General features: G+C 31.4%; 1 long non-coding RNA gene across 1 annotated transcript in view; it reads left to right on the plus strand.

Annotated features, from left to right (window-relative positions):
* The window catches only part of LOC145246463 (uncharacterized), a 492984-nt gene that overhangs the window by 198201 nt on the left and 278871 nt on the right, over positions 1 to 15912 (plus strand). The window lies entirely within an intron of this gene.

A 15912-nucleotide genomic window follows, 5' to 3' on the forward strand; every position in this document is an offset into this window, starting at 1 on the left:
ATATGTGTGAATCTGTTTAAGATGTATGTGTGAATCTGTTTAAGATATATGTGTGAATCTGTTTAAGATGTATGTGTGAATCTGTTTAAGATATATCTGTGAATCTGTTTAAGATGTATGTGTGAATCTGTTTAAGATATATGTGTGAATCGGTTTAAGATATATGTGTGAATCTGTTTAAGATGTATGTGTTAATCTGTTTAAGATATATGTGTGAATCGGTTTAAGATATATGTGTGAATCGGTTTAAGATATATGTGTGAATCGGTTTGAGATATATGTGTGAATCTGTTTAAGATATATGTGTGAATCGGTTTAAGATATATGTGTGAATCTGTTTAAGATGTATGTGTGAATCTGTTTAAGATATATGTGTGAATCTCTTTAAGATGTATGTGTGAATCTGTTTAAGATATATGTGTGAATCTGTTTAAGATATATGTGTGAATCGGTTTAAGATATATGTGTGAATCTGTTTAAGATGTATGTGTGAATCTGTTTAAAATATATGTTTGAATCGGTTTAAGATATATGTGTGAATCTGTTTAAGATATATGTGTGAATCTGTTTAAGATGTATGTGTGAATCTGTTTAAGATATATGTGTAAATCTGTTTAAGATGTATGTGTGAATCTGTTTAAGATATATGTGTGAATCGGTTTAAGATATATGTGTGAATCTGTTTAAGATATATGTGTGAATCGGTTTAAGATATATGTGTGAATCTGTTTAAGATGTATGGGTGAATCTGTTTAAGATATATGTGTGAATCTGTTTAAGATATATGTGTGAATCTGTTTAAGATGTGTGTGTTAATCGGCTTAAGATATATGTGTGAATCGGTTTAAGATATATGTGTGAATCTGTTTAAGATATATGTGTGAATCTGTTTAAGATATATGTGTGAATCTGTTTAAGATATATGTGTGAATCGGTTAAAGATATATGTGTGAATCTGTTTAAGATATATGTGTGAATCTGTTTAAGATATATGTGTTAATCTGTTTAAGATGTATGTGTGAATCTGTTTAAGAGATATGTGTGAATCTGTTGAAGATATATGTGTGAATCTGTTTAAGATGTATGTGTGAATCTGTTTAAGATATATGTGTGAATCTGTTGAAGATATATGTGTGAATCTGTTTAAGATGTATGTGTGAATCTGTTTAAGATATATGTGTGAATCTGTTTAAGATATATGTGTTAATCTGTTTAAGGTATATGTGTGAATCTGTTTAAGATATATGTGTTAATCTGTTTAAGATATATGTGTGAATCGGTTTAAGATATATGTGTGAATCGGTTTAAGATATATGTGTGAATCTGTTTAAGATATATGTGTTTATCGGTTTTAGATATATGTGTGAATCGGCTTAAGATATATGTGATAATCGGTTTAAGATATATGTGTGAATCGGTTTAAGATATATGTGTGAATCTGTTTAAGATATATGTGTGAATCGGTTTAAGCTATATGTGTGAATCGGTTTAAGATATATGTGTGAATCTGTTTAAGATATATGTGTGAATCTGTTTAAGATATGTGTGTGAATCTGTTTAAGATGTATGTGTGAATCGGTTTAAGATATATGTGTGAATCTGTTTAAGATGTATGTGTGAATCTGTTTAAGATATATGTGTGAATCGGCTTAAGATATATTTGTGAATCTGTTTAAGATGTATGTGTTAATCTGTTTAAGATATATGTGTGAATCGGTTTAAGATATATGTGTGAATCGGTTTAAGATATATGTGTGAATCTGTTTAAGATATATGTGTGAATCTGTTTAAGATATATGTGTGAATCTATTTAAGATATATGTGTGAATCTGTTTAAGATATATGTGTGAATCTGTTTAAGATGTATGTGTGAATCTGTGTAAGATATATGTGTGAATCTGTTTAAGATGTATGTGTGAATCTGTTTAAGATATATGTGTGAATCTGTTTAAGATGTATGTGTGAATCTGTTTAAGATATATGTGTTAATCGGTTTAAGATATATGTGTGAATCTGTTTAAGATATATGTGTGAATCGGTTTAAGATGTATGTGTGAATCTGTTAAGATGTATGGGTGAATCTGTTTAAGATATATGTGTGAATCTGTTTCAGATATATGTGTTAATCTGTTTAAGATGTATGTGTTAGTCGGCTTAAGATATATGTGTGAATCGGTTTAAGATATATGTGTGAATCTGTTTAAGATATATGTGTGAATCTGTTTAAGATATATGTGTGAATCTGTTTAAGATATATGTGTGAATCGGTTTAAGATATATGTGTGAATCTGTTTAAGATATATGTGTGAATCGGTTTAAGATATATGTGTGAATCTGATTAAGATGTATGGGTGAATCTTTTTAAGATATATGTGTGAATCTGTTTAAGATATATGTGTGAATCTGTTTAAGATATATGTGTGAATCGGCTTAAGATATATGTGTGAATCGGTTTAAGATATATGTGTGAATCTGTTTAGGATATATTTGTGAATCTGTTTAAGATATATGTGTGAATCGGTTTAAGATATATGTGTGAATCGGTAACTCTCTTTTACTCAAGCTGCCTTACTTACACACAAAGTTATTTTCTAACAAAAAAAACAAAAAAAACGTTGCTAGTCTATTTTTCTCTATCGTTAATTTTCTAATATGAAAGGTGCCCTAGTTCCTTCTTGTAAACATTTATTGCAAGAACGCTTATAATAAAGGAAAACAATTTCCTTTCTCTCGCCATGTGCTGCGCGCTACGCTGAATTTCCATTGACAATTTTTTTTTTTTCACTTAAGTGGAACACATATAAACGTCGGCGTTAAATACAATGGCAACGTTTATAGTTGAAGAAACATAAAACATATCGGGAATTAAATGATTAGTATACGGGAGACTTGTCAGAATATGATAATGCAAGCAGAAATCCGTAGTGATGCAAAGTAATAAAGAAAAATAAAGTATTCATTTTGGCTACTCAGCTAACTGGTTGGGTTGGGTTTTTTTGCGAATCTCTATTTTAGCTACGCTTATACTTGGCTTTGCAGAGCTGTAAAACGCAACAAAAAACATGTGTCATTTGTCAACAATGTTGCTTACATTTTCATAGTTTCCATATTACAGAATTAAGAGTAAGATAAAACTTCTGTTTGTTTTTATTTATGTATATATGAATAAGTAATTTTAATTCAAGTACATAAACATATATACTTAATTTTACTATTGGTTGTAGATACTCACTTACCATTATCTATCTATCTATATATATATATAAAAAGTAAAATTGTGTGTGTTTGTGTGTGCGTGTGTCTTGGTACATTTCCCTACCAAATAACTCTGTCAATTTCCGGTCTAAAGGCACGATATTTGACATAAGGAGTACTGAGATTTGGGAACATCTTTTAAATCCGTTTTCAGACAGGAATTTGGCTGTCAAAGAATAAAAGTTCAACGAGCTGACCTTTGAAAACTCGCACCATTTTGAAATTTTAAATTTAGGTTACTTGGACATGGATCAAACGTTTTAATTACATTTCAGCCTCAAAAATGAAATGTTAAGGGGTCATAATAGGGGTCAAAGTTTAAAAAAAAATTACCTCCGCGGTCTCTACCAAATTACCCAGCAAATTTCTGGTCTACACATTTGAAATTTTACATAAAGTATATTCAGAGATAAGGTAAGCTTTTTAATTCGGGTCTTGTCGAAAATCTGAGCTGGCAAGAGGACACAGTTCAAAGGATTTTACATTTGCGGTGTCTAACAAACTACTCAGCCAATTTGGGGTCTAAATATTTAAAATTTATACATAACGGTAATTCAGACATGCGCCAAGCGTTTTAATTAGTTTTGTGGCGAAAATTTGTTTGCCAAAGGGTCAAAGTTGAAAGAGTTGACCTTTGCAGATTCCTTGAAATTTCTCCTCAGGTTTGGGTCTAAATATTTGAAGATTTAGATGTAGGAGACATGGACATGGGTAAAACGTTGTTTGGACCAAAATAATAAATGTTAAGGGGTCAAAATTGAGGTCAAGTTTTTTTTAAAAATTGACCTCTGCGATCTCTACGAAATTACTCAGCCAATTTCTGGTCTAAATATTTAAAATTTTAAATAAAGTGTATTCAAACATAGGACAAGCTTTTTAATTGGGATTTTGGCCGAAAATATGGCTAACTTATGATCAAAGTTAAAAAGATTTTAACTTTTTCGGTCACTAGCAAATTTTGGGTCTAAACATTTGAAATTTAAGATGTAAGTTACCTGAACATAGGTCAAATTTTAATATATATATATATATATATATATATATATATATATATACTTATGCACATAAAGTTACGAAGAGTACACAGGGCTAAACTGCTAGTGCAGTAACAAATATATATATATATATATATATATATATATATATATATATATATATAGTTTTATATATATATATATACATAGTTGTATATGTATAGTTATATATTCAGTTTTATATATACATACGAGAGGCGTGCAGTAAGTAATGCCCTGACCCACTTGTCTGGTCTAGCTGAATTTTTTCTGTCTAATGATTTATATCTCTACGGGTTGTATGGCAAATTACAACTCTGCACTAATTGCGTGTGTGTGTGTTTTACAGCTGTTTGAATTGAGTCAGGTGTGAAATGGAGCCTGTTGAATGTCGAGCAGTGATCCGGTTTTTGTATTTGATAGGACGCACACCACAGGAGATTTTTGATGAAATGAAAGAAACATATGGTGATAATGCCCCATCAAATGATATTTTACAACGCTGGAATCGTGAATTAAAACATGGCCGGAATTCTGTGGAAACAGCTCCCAGACCTGGTAGCCCCAACTTCTGCCATTCATGAGGCATCTGTCCGTCAAGTTGAGGCTGCCATTTTGGAAGATCGGCGCATTACTATTTGCCAAATAGCCCAAGATGTCAAGATTAGTACACGTTATGTGGAAACTATCATTCATGACGATTTGCATATGTATAAGGTGTCTGCCAGATGGATTCCCAGGTTGTTCACACCATTCCAGAAACGAGAACGCGTTGAGTGCTCGAGGATGAATTTGGAGATGTGTCAAGAAGATGGGTCAAAGTTTTCCAAAAGACTGATTACACAAGATGAAACCTGGGTCCATCACTATGATCCAGAGACCAAAGCCCAGACAATGCAGTGGAAGCACTTGGAATCACCACCTCCACAGAAGGCAAGGGTGCAGCCCTCTACTGGCAAGGTCATGTTCACAGTCTTCTGGGACCAGGACGGAGTAGTGATGACAGATTTTCTTGCAAGGGGTACCACAATTACAGGAGCCTATTATACTTCACTTTTGAGGAAATTAAGGGAAGCTATCAAAATCAAGAGGGGGGCAAGATCAGCAAAGGTACCCTCCTTCTGTAGAGCAACGCTCCGGTCCACAACTCGCATATCGCTAGATCAGAAGCACGGACGTGTGGTTATGAAATCCTGCCCCATCCTCCCTACTCTACTCTCATGAACTTGCAACCTCTGACTTTCACCCCTTCCCAGCCATGAAGTTGTTTTTTAAAGGAAAGCGTTTCCCAAATGATGCAGCCTTTATTTCTGAAGTCGCGTCGTGGTTGGAGGACCAACCTGGGGGGGTTCTACAAAAACGGTCTCCAGAGCTGCATCAAACTATGGGAGAAATGCACAACTCTGGGTGGTTCCTATGTAGAGAAAGACTAATACCTGTACTACGTTTTGTTGCTCTACTGCTATGGGAAGTGGGGCAGGGAAATTACTTATTGCGCGCCCCTCGTAAAATATAACGATCATTTCTACGTCAGTCATCGGGATCCTGCTTCATCAAAATCTGGTAATGACGGCCACAGATTATTGTCATGTTTACAAATGTTCTACATGTGTTATATATTTTAATATTAGAGTAGATGTTATTTTATTGATTTTTTTATTGTTTTGAATAGATTCCATTATTTTTACGGAAGTGTATTTTTTAAATGCGAGTTGGGAATAATTTTTTCTTTTACCAATTTGGTACCCGCAAATGGGGAGCGGCATATATATTATTTTAAAAATATAATTATCCATTGACACATGTTTCGTCGTCCACGACTCATCAGAGTGGCTGAATCTAGCGAGATTCGAAATCGGGATCTCATGGTTAAAAGCCTAAACTCTTAACACTGGACCACCTCGCACTACTGGTTGGATATATCGCGATTTACATAGATGTTATTTTATTTGTTTTTGCGATATGTTTTGAATGTATTCAATTATTTACACAAAAGAATGTATTCAATTATTTATACAAAAGTGCATTTTCACCTAAATGAGTGTTGGGAATAATTTTCCCTTTGACCAATCTGGTAACCTCAAATAGGGAGCGACATATATATTGTTTTTAAAATATAATTGAGAGCAAGTAATGTTATAATCGTTTTAGAAATCAATTCTGCACCAATTTTGTCTCGTTTCGAAGATGAACATCGAGATGTAATACTACAAAAAACTGATGTTTAGAATGCGTGTTCCAATTTTGAGAAAAATTTATTATACTTTAATTCCAGAACATGTTTTAAATTCAGAACTTAACTTTTACGTTTTTTCAAATATGAATGAACTTCTAGAGACCTTGCTTAATTAGTGTGTAATGAATATGGCTCAAGGAACATTCAAATACAGAGTGGAACGATAAAATTGTCGCCATTGAAAAGACAACAATTCTATTTCCGGTTTTGTCTCTTATTTTTTGTTGTTGCGGACCATCTACTAGTTTGGCCAGTTATGTACAAATCCCAAGAGCTATAGAAACTTTCTGTTATGGCCGAAAGTAACACAATGTTCAACTCATGCACTCTACCGATCACAGGTATGAGAAGTGGACCATTAGCAACACCTTCATTGCACGAATAAAAGGGACGTGTCCAGGGTGATGAATACATAGTTTCTGACCACGGTTACGGTCTTTAATCTTGTTTCACGTGAGGGTAGAATAAGTCCAGCTCACTTCGAAGTCGGTTTCAAAATCAACATCGAAATGTACCTGGATGTGATAAAAAGTGTGGTAATGCCTAGGTCCTGGGTGTAGCAGCATGTTACGGCACCGGCCCACAAGTCTAAAGAGACCGAGACTTGGCTTAAGAAGGGGAGGGCTATGACTGTATCCATCTCTTACTGAGCCCCCTCCTTCCCCGACCTGAACCCGCTGGACTATTCGTTAGGTCATAGGACGAGAACATTACCAACATGACCTCCTACAACGCTTAAATCAGCTTGATCGCCGACATCAGCCGATTATTCGCGACCACCGGCCGGCGCTTTTGGAAAAGGCATGTTCCCAGTTTCAGATCCGTATCGAGGCGGTGACTGAGACTGAAGGCAGCTATATTGAATACATGTTTGCTCTACTACATAATAGTTACATGAATTGATTTTTTCAATAAAAGGTTTAAAATACAGCCATAGTGCTGTTTTCTGTAGGGTGGCAACTTTATCGTTCCACTCTGTATGAAATTGTTCAATTTTCACGTAGAGATTGTGTTCATAATACAGTAGAACTCCGGGATACGGTATTAATCCCCTCATGGATTTGTGAAGCCACCGTATGGCGGGATCTAAGAAAAATATTATACAGTAGATAAAAAATTAGTTTCTAATAAGATAATTTGTATTAGCTGTTGTAAAACAAATCATTGTTTTTAAGAAAGAAATTATCCTGCTTTGATAGAGTTCAAAATAGACTTCGTAGCCTAGTGGGAGATGCCCCTTTCTCTTCCCTGCAACATATTTCTCACAGAAGAGACGTTGCGAGCCTCTCTCTGCTTTATCGTTATTTTCATAGCATGTGCTCGTCTGAGCTCCAATCTATAGTCTCCCTCACCAAACTTTCACGAAAACACTCGTCTAGCTGAAAACAATATGACTATTTTCTCCCACTCTTTATCTGTGCCTAAACCTAACCGTAGATTCTATGAACAAAGCTTTTTCTCTAGAACTTCACACCTGTGGAACTTTCTTCTATTGTCCTGCTTCAGGTCTAACATAAACAGGTCCTTGATGAGCCGTTCTCTTTAAGCAATCCAATTTACCAAATTATATGATAGTTATTAAGAGATACGTGTACAGGACTCATCAGCATGGCTGACCTATCACGATTCAAAACCATGGCCTCAGAGAGTTGTGCTTGTGGCACTACCACTGAGTCAATCACCGTTACTAATAAATGTATTATTTTTCCTGTAAATGTCATTTAATGACCTATTTTTCTTGTAAATGTAATTTAATGGCTTATTTTGCGTTCATCCGAGAATAAAACCCTACCTAAATACGAATTTCGAATAATATTCCTGACCAATGTTAGGTCTTACACAAGCGGAGCTATACATACATATATATATATATATATATATATATATATATATATATATATATATATATATATATATATATATATATATCCGCAAAATAAGCCATTAAATGACATTACGTATATATTACAAACACACACACACACATATATATATATATATATATATATATATATATATATATATATATATATATATATATATATATACTAGCATTTCAGCCCGGCGTTGCCCGGGTGTTTGGAGGTGTATGTTGAGCAAAAGAAAAATAAATAAATGAAAGCAGTCATTTTTTTGTAAACTTTGACCCCTATTATCACCCCTAAACATTCATTACTTTGGGCTTAAATCAAGTTATTAAGTTAGATCCATGTCCAAGGAACCTTTATCTTAAATTTCAAATGCTTAGACCGAAAATTGTCGGAGAAGTTTGTTAGAGTTCTCAAAAGTCAAATCGTTGAACTTCGGCCCCTTAACAGTCAAATTTCTGACCGAAAACCGATTACAAAGATTTTCCCAAATCTTAATACTCTGTATATCAAATTTCGAGTCGGTAGACGTAACATTGACAGAGTTATTGCGTAGGGAAATGCACACACACACACAAAGGCGTTCACTTTAATAGCTATACTAGCATGGATACCCGGCGTTGCCCGTGTATTTGGGGGTGTATGTTGAGCAAAAAAAAAAAAAAGAAATAAAGCGGTCAATTTTTTAAAACTTTGACCTCTAATATCACACCTTAACATTTATTGCGTTGGGCTCAAATCGAGTCATTAACTTATATCCATGTCCAGGGAACCTATATCTAAAATTTCAATTGTTTAGACCCAACATTGTCGGAGGAGTTTAGTAGAGTTCTCAATGGTCAAATCGTTGAACTTTGACCCCTTACTCGCAATATTTCTGGCTAAAACCCAATCACATCTATTTTCCTAAATCTCAATACCCTGTATATCAAATTTCAAGTCTGTAGACTAAAAATTGACACAGTTATTGCGTAGGGAAATGTACACACACACACACGCACACACACAGACACACACAGACACACGCACACATTTTCACTTTTATAGATATACTAGCATGGGTGCCCGACGTTGCCCGGATGTTTTGTGGTATATGCTGAGCTAAAAAAAAAACAAAAAAAGCGGTCAATTTTTTAAAACTTTGACACCTATTATCACCCCTTAAAATGTATTGTTTTAGGCTCAAATCAAGTTATTAAGTTAGATCCATGTCCAAGGAACCTTTATCTAAAATTCCAAGTGTTTGACCCAAAATTATCGGAGGAGTTTAATAGAGTTCGCAAAGGTCAAATCGTTGAACGGTGACCCCTTACCAGCCAAATTTCTGGTCGGAAACCGATTACATAAGTTCTCCCAAATCTCAGTACCCTGTATATCAAATTTCGAGTCTGTAGACGTAAAATTGACAGAGTTATTGCGTAGGGAAATGTACACGGACACACGCTCACACCTTCACTTTTATAGATATAAATATATATATATATATATATGTGTGTGTGTGTGTGTGTGTGTGTGTGTGTGTGAAATTTGGAAATGTTGTCGGATTAAAAATTGTATAATACTGTAAACCTAATGTCTATATAAATATTAGTATCAATATTTATAAGACGTCCCCAACTAGATAAAAAATGTGCTATACGAGATAGAGCCATAATATGAATGTAAATTTTGAATTAAATTATGTAAATAAAAAGACATTTATTACATAACTTTTTGTTTGTCAACGCTGAATTTTTTAGTAAAATAAGTATAGGTAACTAGCAAGGCCACCCAGCATTACTCGGGACCGTATAAGACAATGAGAAAAAATTTGAACACGCCTGTTATTCTTAGGATACAGGAATTTTTTATGTCTATGTATCATTTACCATCTTGAGCAAAGGAATATTTGACCTATCCTAGGACTGGTATTATTCTGTGAAATAATTGTTACTTCATTACAGCACGTATATATGGGGGAAAATCCTTACCTAAGGCGGTAATGTACAATATTTACATAATTTTCTGTTGTGTAACGTTTTTGTATGGCACAGATAAGAGTTTGTTAGCTTTTACATCAGAGTGCTATAGTGAAGAAACACCTTATTTCTCATTTAAAAGTCATACTACCCGAATATATCAGAATTTTCGGTTTTAATAACTTTCATGCACGTCACATGTATGATTTTCTTTGTTGTTTCATATGAGTGCTATTCTGCACAAGTAGCTTATTTCTTGGGTAGGATAATATACAAGTACGTCATTTCTAAGATATAGATGAAATTACTCGATAACTTTACACATTTTTCTCTTGTGCTAACTTAGTGAGAGTTTGTTTGTTTTACATCAGAGTGCTATAGTAAAGAAGCACCCTATTTTTTATATAAATGTCATCCAACTCGAATATAGTACACGATTTTCCGTTTTGATTACATTTATGCACGTCGCAAGTAAGATTCCCTTTGTTTTTCATATAGATACTATCTGATACAAGTACCTTATTTTGGGGGTAGGATACTGCAAAAGCATATTATTTCTTGTGTAATATACTGTACAAGTACTTTTTTTTTCTAATTTAAAAACGAACGAACTGAATACATTTATAAAATTTTCTGTTGTGCTAAATTTTCTGTACCTCGCGGGGGTGGGGTCAGAATTTGTGTTTTAATCTGATGCTATAGGGAAGAATCAAATTATTTTTCATATGTAAGTCATATTACTCGAATATTTAACAGAATTTACGGTTTTAATAACTTATGTACGTCACAGGTAATATAGTCTTTGTTTTTTTAATGTGAGTACTATACTGCACACGTACATTATTTCTGGGGTGATCGGTTAATTAGTTTTGGAGTGGATCTAATGCATATATATATATACATATATATATATATATATGCAAAACAGTTAATAAAACATGTTAAAACACTTTGTAATATGTTAAAAACATATTTAATCTGAAAAGGAAACACTAGATAAGTGGATAGTCCTTAATCCGCGGAGTTTCGAAGAAATACTTTCCTTCTCATCTTAGAGTAGGAATTAGCAAAATGCGGGATCGGATTTTGCATGCAAAAATATTTGATGAAACAACAAGTAAGTCAAAGATTTTACTTGATAACAAAAAAAGTGAAGTAGAGGGAATATAGTGAAGAAAATGTGATTGCACATGAATTGATAGTCTGGTGGAGAATATATATATATATATATATAAACATATACACATTCTTAAAATTCATAATAATCGGTTAATTAGTTTAGGAGTGAATCTAATACGTAGATATATATAAGCATATACACATAATTAAAATTCATAATAAACGGTTAGTTAGTTTAGGAATCAATCCAATAATAGAAATATATAATCGTATACACATCATTAAAATTAATACTGATCAGTTAATTATTTAAGGAGTGTATCCAATACATAAAAATATACAGATATATACATATAATAAAAATTCACAATGATCGGTTAATTAGTTTAGGAGTGAATTCAATACATAGAAATATATAATCATACACACATAATTAGAATTAATAATGATCGGTTAATTAGTTTAGGAACGCATCCAATACATAAAAATATATAAACATATATACATCCTTAAAATTAATAATGATCTATTAATTAGTTTAGGATTGAATCCAATAGTAGAAATTTATAACCATACACACATAATTAAAATTCATAATGATCAGTTAATTTGTTTAGGAGTGAATTCAATACAAAATTCCATTACTGGATCTATTTACGTGATTATTGGAATGTAACAAATAAGCCGATATATAATATATCCTATATATTTGGAATATGATATTTTCGTTATGTATAGCAAAACATTTTTCTGTGTGTGTTTGTTTTTTTATAAAAGTTTTTTTTTATGATTATTACATAACATTTAAAAGTCAAGAATATCGGAATGTAACACAATATATATATATATATATATATATATATATATATATATATATATATATATATATATATATATTATGGTGGAGCTCGATATGGCAACACTGTTGTTAGTAATGGGTGACACTACCCACTGCACAAAAGAGACAACTGCTTTCAAACACTTGTAAATTTACTTATATAAATCTGTTACGGACTGTGCGCATGTGCACAACGACGCCATAGGCGCTATGCTCATCAAGTCATTTCTTTCAAGTTTGAACCCCCTTTTTTATAAATTCTTTAGCAATTGTTTTAAGCAATTAAACACCTCTAATAAAATTCTGCACCTTATATGCAATCTTTTCAGCTACTGGACGCCGTCAAGCGACCATCCGTCTTGGAGAAGGAGAAGATATAATTTAAAAAAAAGAGACAGAAAGATGCGCGAGCACACACACACATAGTGATATATATATATATATATATATATATATATATATATATATATATATATATATATATATATAGGGTGTCCACAAAGTATGGCTACATTATGTAGGCAGACTTTGTAGAAGCACCCTCTAGATTATGTAGCCAGATTTTGTGGGCACCCTGTATATATATATATATATATATATATATATATATATATATATATATATATATATATATATATATAAGTATGTATATATATATGTATATATATATTAGATTATAAATGTCGCTTATTTGCACATAAATTGAAAATTAAATGTAAAATAGTTGTATGAAAAGGATATTTATTTGTTCAACGACTGAAAGTTCCTGAACAGTTGTAAAATCTAATTGTAAAAATTATCATATATATATATATATATATATATATATATATATATATATATATATATATATATATATATATATATATATATATATTAAGGTTGCTATTTTCAAGGGTTATATAACCAGTGAAATATAACGAGGTTAATACAAGAGTGCTCAATACCTGTGTAGAGCAAGTTACTCTTTAAATTGTTCTTTACATAAGCAATAAGGTGTTGCTACACAGTCATAGGCATGTTTCGGGTTTCTAGTGTTTAATAACTGGACACCTCTTCAGGCAACGACGCTTATATCGGGAAGCAGACTTCTTAATCTAAAAAAAAACATTAAGATTTCCGCTTTCCAATATAAGCGTCGTTGTCAGAAGAGGTCTCTAGTTATTAAAACTAGAAGACCGAAACATGCTCATGACTGTATAGCAACACATTATTGCTTATGTAAAGACAAATGTCAAGTGTATATATATATATATATATATATATATATATATATATATATATATATATATAATGTATATATCGGCGTATATAGCGACCGTCAAACGAGGTACAATATTGGAACCAATTTTAATAAATTTATCATATATCGGTTGTATTAAATTTCTGTAAAATCACGAAATGAGACCATGTTCTTTTAGCCTTGACTAGAGAATGTAACATCCGATATCTTATAAAATATTGTTTTTTTTTAAAAATGATTTCTTAACTTTAAGGATCGTCTTCTACGCCGATATGTGAATGATATAATAATACACTGCTACGTGTATTGCTGATACACGACTAATTAGCGCGGTTAAATTGTAGGAGATTCGAAACGAGACCCCAAAGTTTAATGTCTATAGCTCTATTATTGAACCAGACCATCGTTTTTTTGTATATGTCATTTATTTGTTCATTTCGCCTGTGATACTTGTAAGTCATCGATACACACGCATACACACACACACACACATATATATACATATCGATGACTTAAAGCATCAATATATTTGATATAACAAATCCGTGTTAATTATATTGAACTACTTTCGCTCTTTACAAGCACCAATTTTGTCAATAAAATGCCAACGTTCTCTAAGACTTCTCCTGGTTCTCACAATCTAATTGCTTCCATTTCATCGTATTCCATTTTTTTTTTTTTTTTACTTAAACGCCAGTCGTGTTTTGTGATTTTTATTTTGCCGATAGAAATCGCCCATATCTACTCATATTGTTGCAGTGTCAATTACGTGGAAATCATTGGACATTTTGCGTTCCATCGATTTCACGCGGACATCGCCCCTCACTAGCACTTTCGATCGGCTTTCATGCGAAACCCTCAAAGAAGGCTATATGTGCTTTCCCTTGAAGGAATAATAAGTACTTACTTTTTGGAAAATTATTATATTTGTCGCGTTTCGCTTGCAGACAATTACTAGGAGCCACTTTCAAGTGCTTGTGTTTAATGGCGTCTCTAGGTATTTATTCCTGGGAATATATCTTTGATTTTTTTTCTCAATATTTAAGAGATGACGATAAGTAAAATGGCTATACTTATGTGTGGAAATAGATTTGTATTCATTATTGATTGCTACTCCTTGACAGAAAATAATAACAAGGGATTATAAAACTGTATATTACAGGTAGTAATGGGATTGAAATCCTTCATGGAAGAATATTTCCATTATTATCAAATATCAGATTATTAAATTAAGCTTATAACGTATATGCAGGTTAGTATAACTAGTAACCTTGAGACAGAATTCTACAAGTATACATCTTATACATAATGTAAAGTTATTTTCCCTATTTCATAGTTCATGTGTATCTCTGAAAACAAAAGCTGCATGCACATATCTGTTTCGACATATATTTAGGTTAATACCTGTTGTGTGAGCGGACGGAAGATAAACATTCCTTTCAAAAGTGCTTACATGTATTCCGCTCCAACAATTTGTCTTTACTTTGTGAACTATAGAGGAAGTTAGAAATCGTTTGAATCAAGCTCACGGCAACTCACGCTTTTTTGTTCTTTTTTAAAGACTTTCACGTGTAGATGAAATTATTACATGTTGATTCTCAGCCACAAAAACTAAGTTGTTCGAAAATACACAAAGACGATTTGTGTATAATTGTAGAGGGCTTCGTGTAGAATTAACTACACTTATTAGTACAACTGATGATCTCAGTCGGTGCAGTTGCTGCCACAAGGTATATAAGACAGTAGTCGACAGGTGTTACATTAGAGTGTTCCTTTGCCTCAAATAGCAGTGAAAAATATAATTTTGTTTTGTTTCTACATTCATTCCAGGTTCTTTTTACAAGCATTATTTATTTATTTATTTTATTATTAATTTATTTTATTTTATTATTAATTTATTTTATTTTATTATTAATTTATTTTATTTTATTATTAATTTATTTTATTTTATTATTAATTTATTTTATTTTATTATTAATTTATTTTATTTAATTATTAATTTATTTTATTTTATTATTAATTTATTCTATTTTATTATTAATTTATTTTATTTTATTATTAATTTTTTTTATTTTATTATTAATTTATTTTATTTTATTATTAATTTATTTTATTTCATTATTAATTTATTTTATTTTATTATTAATTTATTTTATTTTATTATTAATTTATTTTATTTTATTATTAATTTATTTTATTTTATTATTAATTTATTTTATTTTATTATTAATTTATTTTATTTTATTATTAACTTATTTTATTTTATTATTAATTTATTTTATTTTATTATAAATTTATTTTATTTTATTATTAATTTATTTTATTTTATTATTAATTTATTTTATTTTATTATTAATTTATTTTATTTTATTATTAATTTAT

The sequence above is a fragment of the Euprymna scolopes genome, chromosome 24, assembly GCF_053919585.1.
Source record: "Euprymna scolopes isolate OS-2025 chromosome 24, ASM5391958v1, whole genome shotgun sequence".
Lineage (NCBI taxonomy): Eukaryota > Metazoa > Mollusca > Cephalopoda > Sepiida > Sepiolidae > Euprymna > Euprymna scolopes.